Source organism: Dama dama, chromosome 27 (genome assembly GCF_033118175.1).
Source record: "Dama dama isolate Ldn47 chromosome 27, ASM3311817v1, whole genome shotgun sequence".
Lineage (NCBI taxonomy): Eukaryota > Metazoa > Chordata > Mammalia > Artiodactyla > Cervidae > Dama > Dama dama.
Genome location: NC_083707.1, coordinates 16,084,749 through 16,094,397, shown reverse-complemented (window position 1 = coordinate 16,094,397; position 9,649 = coordinate 16,084,749). Strand labels below are relative to the sequence as shown.

Here is a 9,649-nt window from a genome sequence, read left to right as displayed (position 1 = left end):
TTAGAAGAAATGGAGTAGCCATCATAGTCAACAAAAGAATCCAAAATGCAGTACTTGGATACAATCTCAAAAATGACAGAATGATCTCTGCTCGTTTCCAAGGCAAACCATTCAATATCACGGTAATCCAAGCCTATGCGCTAACCAGTAACGCTGAAGAAGCCAAAGTTGAACGGTTCTATGAAGACCTACAAGACCTTTTAGAACTAACACCCAAAAAAGATGTCCTTTTCATTATAGGGGAATGGAATGCAAAAGTAGGAACTCAAGAAACACCTGCAATAACAGGCAAATTTGGCCTTGGAGTATGGAATGAAGCAGGGCAAAGGCTAATAGAGTTTTGCCAAAAGAATGCACTGGTCATAGCAAACACCCTCTTCCAACAACACATGGACATCACCAGACGGCCAACACTGAAATCAGATTGATTATATTCTTTGCAGCCAAAGATGGAGAAGTTCTATACAGTCAGCAAACACAAGACCTGGAGCTGACTGTGGCTCAGATCATGAACTCCTTATTGCCAAATTCAGACTTAAACTGAAGAGAGTAGGGATAACCACTAGACCATTCAGGTATGACCTAAATCAAATCCCTTATGACTATACAGTGGAAGTGAGAAACAGATTTAAGGGACTAGATCTGATAGACAGACAGCCTGATGAACTATGGACGGAGGTTCGTGACATTGTACAGGAGACAGGGATCAAGACCATCCCCATGGAAAAGAAATGCAAAAAGGCAAAATGGTTGTCTGAGGAGGCCTTACAAAGAGCTGTGAAAAGAAGAGAAGCAAAAAGCAAAGGAGAAAAGGAAAGATATTCCCATTTGAATGCAGAGTTTCTAAGAATAGCCAGGAGAGATAAGAAAGCCTTCCTCAGCGATCAATGCAAAGAAATAGAGGAAAACAACAGAATGGGAAAGACTAGAGATCTCTTCAAGAAAATTAGAGATATCAAGGGAACATTTCATGCAAAAATGGGCTCAATAAAGGACAGAAATGGTATGGACCTAACAGAAGCAGAAGATATTAAGAAGAGGTGGCAAGAATACACAGAAGAACTGTACAAAAAAGATCTTCATGACCCAGATAATCATAATGGTGTGATTACTCACCTAGAGCCAGACATCCTGGAATGTGAAGTCAAGTGGGCCTTAGAAAGCATCACTACAAACAAAGCTAGGGGATGTGATGAAATTCCAGCTGAGCTATTTCAAATCCTGAAAGATGATGCTGTGAAAGTGCTGCACTCAATATGCCAGCAAATTTGGAAAACTCAGTAGTGGCCACAGGACTGGAAAAGGTCTGTTTTTATTCCAATCCCTAAGAAAGGCAATCCCAAAGAATGCTCAAACTACCGCACAATTGCACTCATCTCACATGCTAGTAAAGTAATGATCAAAATTCTCTAAGACAGACTTCAGCAATACATGAACCGTGAACTTCTAGATGATCAAGCTGGTTTTAGAAAAGTCAGAGGAACCAGAGATCAAATTGCCAATATCCGTTGGATCATCAAAAAAGCAAGAGATTCCACAGCTACTGGTCTGCAGCTGTTCTTAAAGGTAGCAGCTGTGGCATTCCACTGTGGGAAAGAAACTGTCACACAACTCAACACCTCTTTCTCAGCACAACAGAAAGTGGGCATGTGTGTGACAAACACAAGGTGTGTGTTCTGTACTTTCGTGTGGCTAAGGAGATGATCCATTTAGAAACATTTAAAATTTGTTAAGTGACTTGGAGTAGGACAAAAGGAATTGTTTGAACAATGCTGTTTCCTGTACACTTTAAAAATTTTTTTAGAACCAGCACTTGTCGCCAAGTCTTCCATCTTATTAGACGTGAAACCTTGGGATGATGAGACCGATATGGCAAAACTAGAGGAGTGTGTCAGAAGCATTCAAGCAGACGGCTTGGTCTGGGGCTCTTCTAAACTAGTTCCAGTTGGGTATGGCATTAAAAAACTTCAAATACAGTGTGTAGTTGAAGACGACAAAGTTGGGACAGACATGCTGGAGGAGCAGATCACTGCTTTCGATGAGTATGTACAGTCTATGGATGTGGCTGCGTTCAACAAGATCTAACATCTATCATGGATCAGTGCCCTTAAATAAAAGTTTGAAAGACAAAAAAAAAAAAAAAAAAGCAAGAGAGTTCCAGAAAAACATCTATTTCTGCTTTATTGACTACATGAAAGCCTTCAACTGTGTGGATCACAATAAACTGTGGAAAATTCTGAAATAGATGGGAACACCAGACCACCTGACCTGCCTCTTGAGAAACCTGTATGCAGGTCAGGAAGCAGCAGTTAGAACTGGACATGGAACAACAGACTGGTTCCAAATAGGAAAAGGAGTACGTCAAGGCTGTATATTGTCACCCTGCTTATTTAACTTATATGCAGAGTACATCATGAGAAACACTGGGCTGGAAGAAGCACAAGCTGGAATTAAGATTACTGGGAGAAATATCAATAACCTCAGATATGCAGATGACACCACCCTTATGGCAGAAAGTGAAGAAGAACTAAAAAGCCTCTTGATGACAGTGAAAGGGGAGAGTGAAAAAGTTGGCTTAAAGCTCAACATTCAGAAAACTAGGATCACAGCATCTGGTCCTATCACCTCATGGGAAATAGATGGGGAGACAGTGGAAACAGTGTCAGACTTTATTTTGGGGGGCTCCAAAATCACTGCAGATGGTGACTGCAGCCATGAAATTAAAAGACGCTTACTCCTTGGAAGGAAAGTTATAACCAACCTAGATAGCATATTAAAAAGCAGAGACATTACTTTGCCAACTAAGGTCCGTCTGGTCAAGGCTATGGTTTTTCCAGTGGTCATGTATGGATGTGGGAGTTGGACTGTGAAGAAAGCTGTGTGCCGAAAAATTGATGCTTTTGAACTGTGGTGTTGGAGAAGACTCTTGAGAGTCCCTTGCACTGCAAGGAGATCCAACCAGTCCATCCTGAAGGAGGTTAGTCCTGGGTGTTCATTGGAAGGACTGATGCTGAAGCTGAAACTCCAATACTTTGGCCACCTCATGTGAAGAGTTGACTCATTGGAAAAGATCCGGATGTTGGGAGGGATTGGGGGCAGGAGGAGAAGGGGACGACAGAGGATGAGATGGCTGGATGGCATCACTGACTCGATGGGCATGGGTTTGAGTAAACTCCGGGAGTTTGTGATGGACAGGGAGGCCTGGCATGCTGCAATTCATGGGGTCGCAAAGAGTGGGACATGACTGAGTGACTGAACTGACTGACTGACTACCACACCCACTTCTTAGGGAACTCACCATACCCTCAGAGCCTGGAAAGTGCAGCTTGTGGCTCTAGCCCCAGGTTGAATATCCATCCCATGGCCAGCAATGAGACCACATCTTATCGGAATTTATACAATCGTCAGCTGGAAGACGTTCTTAAACTGGGAGGTCATGTCGTCAGAGCTAGACTAGCCAGCAAGACAAACGGAAGGCAAGTACAGAGAAAAGTTAAAGGGAACAGGCAGGCCATCAGTTAGCAGCAGAGCCCAGCTGAGAGAAGGAAGAGGATGGCTCACACGCATGAGCGGAAACCAGAAGCTACCTACCTCCACAAGTGGTTGAGAGAGGAGCCTCTGTTCATATCTGGGCTATTCCAGTCCTTTTGTGGTTGTCTGAGCAGGACCTAGTTTTGTGAACTTTCTCAGCTGCAATAGTGCCTGGTATATCCTTTCAATAAAGTGACTTTCTACCTGAGTCAGAGTTAGTGGGCTTCTGTTCCTTGCAGTAAAGTAATCCTTGACTAAGACACATGTATAGCCTATCCTCACATTTCTCTTGGAGTCCAGCTTGCCCTTGATCATTCTACACCAGCACAGTGTCCAAAATTTTGTGCAGGAGAAAAGCATGTAAGTATGATTAAACAAATGATAATGTGCTGATTTTTTTAAATTTTATTCAGTGCTCAACGTTAAACAAATAAAGAGAGCTGCATGTTAGTTTCTTTGCATAATAAGGATGTGGAAGTGTTTAAAACTAGAGCTTGATAAAGAGGGGAGAAAACGAAGAGAAGGGATTTGTGTACTTTATCCCTAAAAAAAATAAAAAAGCAAGATACTGTCTGAGTGTTATGATATGTGGTAGCATAAAATCTTGAGTTGCAGAAAGAAGTTTCAGAGTACACCACACCTAACTGAAGAAATAACTGATCCACATGGATAACAAGAGTTCTAAACCAATGGATACTCTTTTCTTGCTGACTGTACTGTTTTACTACAAGGTCCCCATTAGACTGCCAAGTTGAGAGCCATCATAACCTAGAAGAGAGGACACAGTGGAACAAGTAAGGAAAAGAAATAGAACTTTAAAAAAAAAAAAATCTATCTTATAAGGTCCTCTGATTATTTTGTTTAACACTTTTGCCTTTCCAAGCAAAAATCCATATACTCACACACACTTATCAGTGAGAAAATATATTCTAATAAAAAGAATATAGCAGTAAGAGTCAGAGTCTCATTCCCTATCTTTTAGACAAAAACACCTACATGGCCTCTACCCACAAGTTGAAATAAGAATAAAAAGTGAATATGGGAGAATTTTGCATTAAAAAAAATTGGCTTTAAAAAGGCTCTATGCATGTAATATACTATTAAATGTTAGTTGCAAGTTTCTCTTATTTTGCAAACTGGAAACAATAAGGAGTAAAATAATATGCTTCTCCTATTTCCTTTAGAAGTTTGAAAAGTAGTAATTAAAACTTCAGATGAATCCAAAGTTTGCTCTTCCATAACCTTTTCATTGTGTCCTGACTCTTTGAATGTCAATGAGTATACTTCAAAAATTACTCCTGCCAATTATAAAGGTTCTTATCTTTGCATTGATTTTTACATGCGCAGACCAATAGCAGGATATGACCCAATAATTAATATTGGGAAACTGAATTGCTTTTTTTCCCTAGGCATTTAGCTTTAGCTATAGAAATATTTCTCTTTTATCAATACTATGTTTTTATATTTATCCCACTTTGTTTCTTTTTCTGAGACAAATTCTCCCACATAACAACATATTGGTTTTAACTCACCAAATGGAGGCTGAAACCTACTGCAATTTTTAAACAAGGCTAATGCTTAAGCAGTTATATCTAAAATATCCTACACAAATAGATTTTAAATATAAAGTACATTCTTCATCCATAGATTCTTTCTCACATATTCTCTAACATTGGTGTAATTTCCTTTAAAGGCTTTTCTTGATGAACAGTTCTGTGTGCCCAACACTGTATGAAGCACTGCAGAAGCAAAAATGAACAAGAAATTGTCTCTTTAGTGACTTCACAATCCACTGAGTGGAGAGAGACAGGCATAAGGAACCCATCATGATCTCTTCCATAAATGTAACACCAAATGCAGTAGTTAGTTCTCTTTCAGAATGCAGTGGGGATGGCTCACTCTGACTTAGATAATGCTTTTCTTCCCAATCTCTTTCAGTGACTTGACATTAGGATCTCAAAATCTAGTATGGTGAGAATATTTACACCATTGAAACAGACAAATTCACAATACAGAAATCCCCCTTCCTAAAGAAACATTTGTTAAACATTTACCCACAGCACTGTCATTAAACCTTCCCGGGAGATTCTTTTCAATTTCTAGAATGATGGGGCTGAATCAGGGAAGCTAACTTTAAAAATCCTTGACTATATTGTGTGCCACAACACAGGGCTTCCCTGATAGCTCAGATGGTAAAGAATCTGCCTGCAATGCGGGAGACCCAGGATCAATCTCTGGGATGGGAAGATCCCCTGGAGAAGGGCATGGGAACCCACTCCAATATTCTTGCCTGAAGAATTCCATGGACACAGGAGCCTGATGGGTTACAGTCCATGCGGTCACAAAGAGTCAGACACGACTGAAATGACTTAGCACACCTCACATACAACCATAACACAACTGAGGAAAGGCTTTTATAAACTGTATTTGTTTTTATACATAATTATTTAACAATTGTGATACAAGGTCAATTGTTTGGAAGAATGGAACTTTGCTAATTTTAATTATTTGGACAGTGATGAAACTGGCCAAGAAGCAGTAATAGCTGGACATTTAAATGAACAAATCAAGACAATAACTACATATCAACTAGATAATTTTTGTCAATTTCTATTACAGTATTTTCAAAAGATAAGAAAAATATCTCCTAGTGCTTTGGGGTTTTATGCTATCATAGAAGTTTGAAATGTGTAGCAAATTATCACAAAATAATCCTCAGGGAAAATAATTTTTCTTTGAATAGCCATGGTCAGATAGGTAAAAAACTGACTCTTCAAATACAGATGAACTCTTCATTAGGACAGAAAATAAAATACAGGCCAACAGATGACAAAACTGAGCTTACCACGGGTCAAAAGTCACAAGAGTTTCACATACAAATATCAGTGACCACTGTGAGAAACTTCTCACGTTGATCTGGTTCTCGCTCCTTAGAGAGCTTCAGCCTGTGATCTTACCCAGGCCACAAAGTTTTTATACTTTTATTATTGTTACAGAATATAAGTTCAGTAGAAGAAACCTCAAAAAGATAAGGTAAAAGAAGTAAATAAACAGAAATATAAGCTTGTCATTTAAAATAATCCCTAATAATGTAATTTGTGTGTATATATGTATGTATATGCCTATATATTTTTGTGTATATATATGTGTGTGTGTGTGTGTGTGTGTGTGTGTGTGTGTATATATATGTAATACAAATATAATGGAGACCTGGGTTCGATCCCTGGGTTGGGAAGATTCCTTGGAGAAGGAAATGGCTACCCACTCCAATATTCTGGCCTGAAGAATTCCACGGACTGTATAGTTCATGGGGTCGTAAAGAGTTGAATGCGACTGAGCGATTTTCACTTTTACTTTATATTTCATACATAGAGATAATACAGTCAAATTTGAAACTTCTTTTGTAAATTGTATGCATATTTCCATGTTATTACACATTATTCCTTATATTAGAAATGTAAGTTGTTTCCAATTTTTTTCCATAATAATATAATGATGACCATCCATAAAGTTACTCTTTACACATGCATATTGAGCATATAATTATTTCTTTAAGTCAAATTGTTTAAAATGACAGATTGTGGTCAAAGGGTAAAAAAACCTAAATGTTGACAAATATTGACAAATTGTTCCTCCATAGGAGTTGTATCAAATTTTACCTACATCACAATGTATGAGCACCATTTTCCTATATCCTCATCAAAATCACAACTTATTTTTAATATTGTTTCTTGTAATGATTGAAAAGTCTTACCTTTCTTTCATTTAAATTGCTTTTAAGCATAAATTCGGTTAAACAAGTTTTCATAAGTCCACCAGAAGTTCATAAGTCCACTTTCAAGTGTCAGTTCTTTGTGAATTTCCCATACATATTTTTTAACCAAAATTTTTTGACTAAAGTAGTATCTTTCTATATGGCAAGTAAAAGGATTATTCTAACTATATGTTAGAAATACTTTCTCAATGTGACATGAGAACAAATTTTAGGGTCCATATTGTTTTGATGCTACTTTCCTTATGATATTTACCTTTTACAAAACAAATTCATTTATTTTTATTGCCTACAGAATTAATTTATCCCTTCAACTTACAAATGTATGAACAATAATAATAATGATAATAGTGATTATGATTATTATAAATAATAAAGCACAAGCTGGAATCAAGATTGCCAGGAGAAATATCAATAACCTCACATATGTGCAGATAACACCACCCTTATGGCAGAAAGCCATAAGGAACTAAAGAGCTTTTTGAAGAAAGTGAAAGAGGAGAGCTAAAAAGTTGGCTTAAAACTCAACATTCAGAAAACTAAGATCATGGCATCCAGTCCTGTCACTTCATGGCAAATAGATGGGGAAACAATGGAAACAGTGACAGACTGTTTTCTTCAACTCCAAAATCACTGCAGATGGTGACTGCAGCCATGAAACTAAAAGATGCTTGCTCCTTGGAAGAAAAGCTAGGACAAACCTAGACAGCATATTAAAAAACAGAGACATTACTTGGCCAACAAAGGTCTGTCTAGTCAAGGCTACGGTTTTTCCAGTAGTCATGTATGGATGTGAGAGTTGGACTATAAAGAAAACTGAGCACCAAAGAACTGATGCTTCTGAACTGTGGTGTTAGAGAAGACTCTTGAGAGTCTGTCGGACTGCAAGGATATCAAACCAGTCAATCCTAAAGGAAATCAGTCTTGAATATTCATTGGAATTACGGATGCTGAAGCTGAAACTCCAATACTTTGGCCAACTGACGCAAAGAACTGACTCATTTGAAAAGACCCTGATGCTGGGAAAGATTGAAGGCAGGAGGAGAAGGGGATGACAGAGGATGAGATGGTTGGATGACATCACCAACTTGATGGATGAGCTTGAGCAAGCTCTGGGAATTGGTGATGGACAGGGAAGCCTGGCATGCTGCAGTTGATGGGATCTCAAAGAGTCGGACATGACTGAGCAACTGAACTATTATAAAATTTTATACAACATATAGGGCTTATAGGACATTACAAATGACAGGTATAAATCACTTAGCAATGTTGTACTCCATATGTAAGTTGCTATATATTATAGGAGTCATTACAAAAAAATTTTAATATACTTAGAAGAAAAATTAAAATTATTTCACAATGCTAACATAATGTAACAATCAGTTAATGATTGTTAATGTGTCTTAGGTAATAAACAAAAGTTTAAGATTTCTAACTACCCGTGAGGAGGAGCTAAGATGATGGAGGATTAGGATGGGGAGACCATTTTCTCCCCCATAAATTCATCGAAAGAACATCTGAACGCTGAGCAAACTTCACAAAACAACTTCTGACCACTAGCAGAAGACATCAGGCACCCAGAAAAGCAGCCCATAGTCTTCAAAAGAAGGTAGGACAAAATATAGAAGATAAAAAGATAGACAAAAGAGCTAGGGACGGAGACCCATCCCGGGAAGGGAGTCGTAATAGAGGAAGTTTCCAAACACCAGGAAACCCTCGCACTGGCGGGTCTGGGGGAAGTTTTCGAATCTCAGAGGGCAACCTAACTGTGAGGAAAAATAAATAAAACCCACAGATTACATGCCTAAAAAAAAAAAATATTTCTAACTACCATTATCTTATTTCCAAAGATAAGACTTGATGACTTAATTATGTTTAAGACTGTGAAAATTTAGTTATGGGACTAGCATAAATTTTGTCCACCCTGCCTTTGCTGTAACTACCTTATGAAAATTGACCACAATAAGCTATTATTTGCTCACATCTGTTTTTGTGACTCATGAGCAAGAGATTTCCCTTAGCTGATGATAACACATCACAACTGCCCCAGATATGCTGTTCAAAGGAAGTTATATCATTTTAAGTTTCCACAGAGGACATGCTAATCATATAAATAAATTATACATGGGTGCAGGAAATTGCATAAAGCTGGACAAATTGAGTTTAAGAGAAGAAAACATAATTGTGTAATTTTAGGAAGGAATAAATATTGACCAAAATGCACATTTTTACAAGCAATTTTATCTCTGATCAGCAACAAACATGTTTCTTGATCAATATTTGTAGTTTGATTCATTTCCTGCCATATAGAACTTGATGGGCTCGTCAATATACACGAAGGTTTAA

The 9,649-nt window shown here is 38.0% G+C and overlaps 1 non-coding gene across 1 annotated transcript; it reads left to right on the top strand.

The window, feature by feature from the left end:
- The first annotated feature begins 1,532 nt into the window (after nt 1-1,532).
- On the top strand, nt 1,533-1,666 carry LOC133047873 (small nucleolar RNA SNORA41). The gene has a single exon (XR_009690880.1). It is a non-coding gene; the product is annotated as a small nucleolar RNA SNORA41 (small nucleolar RNA).
- Nucleotides 1,667-9,649: the final 7,983 nt, after the last annotated feature.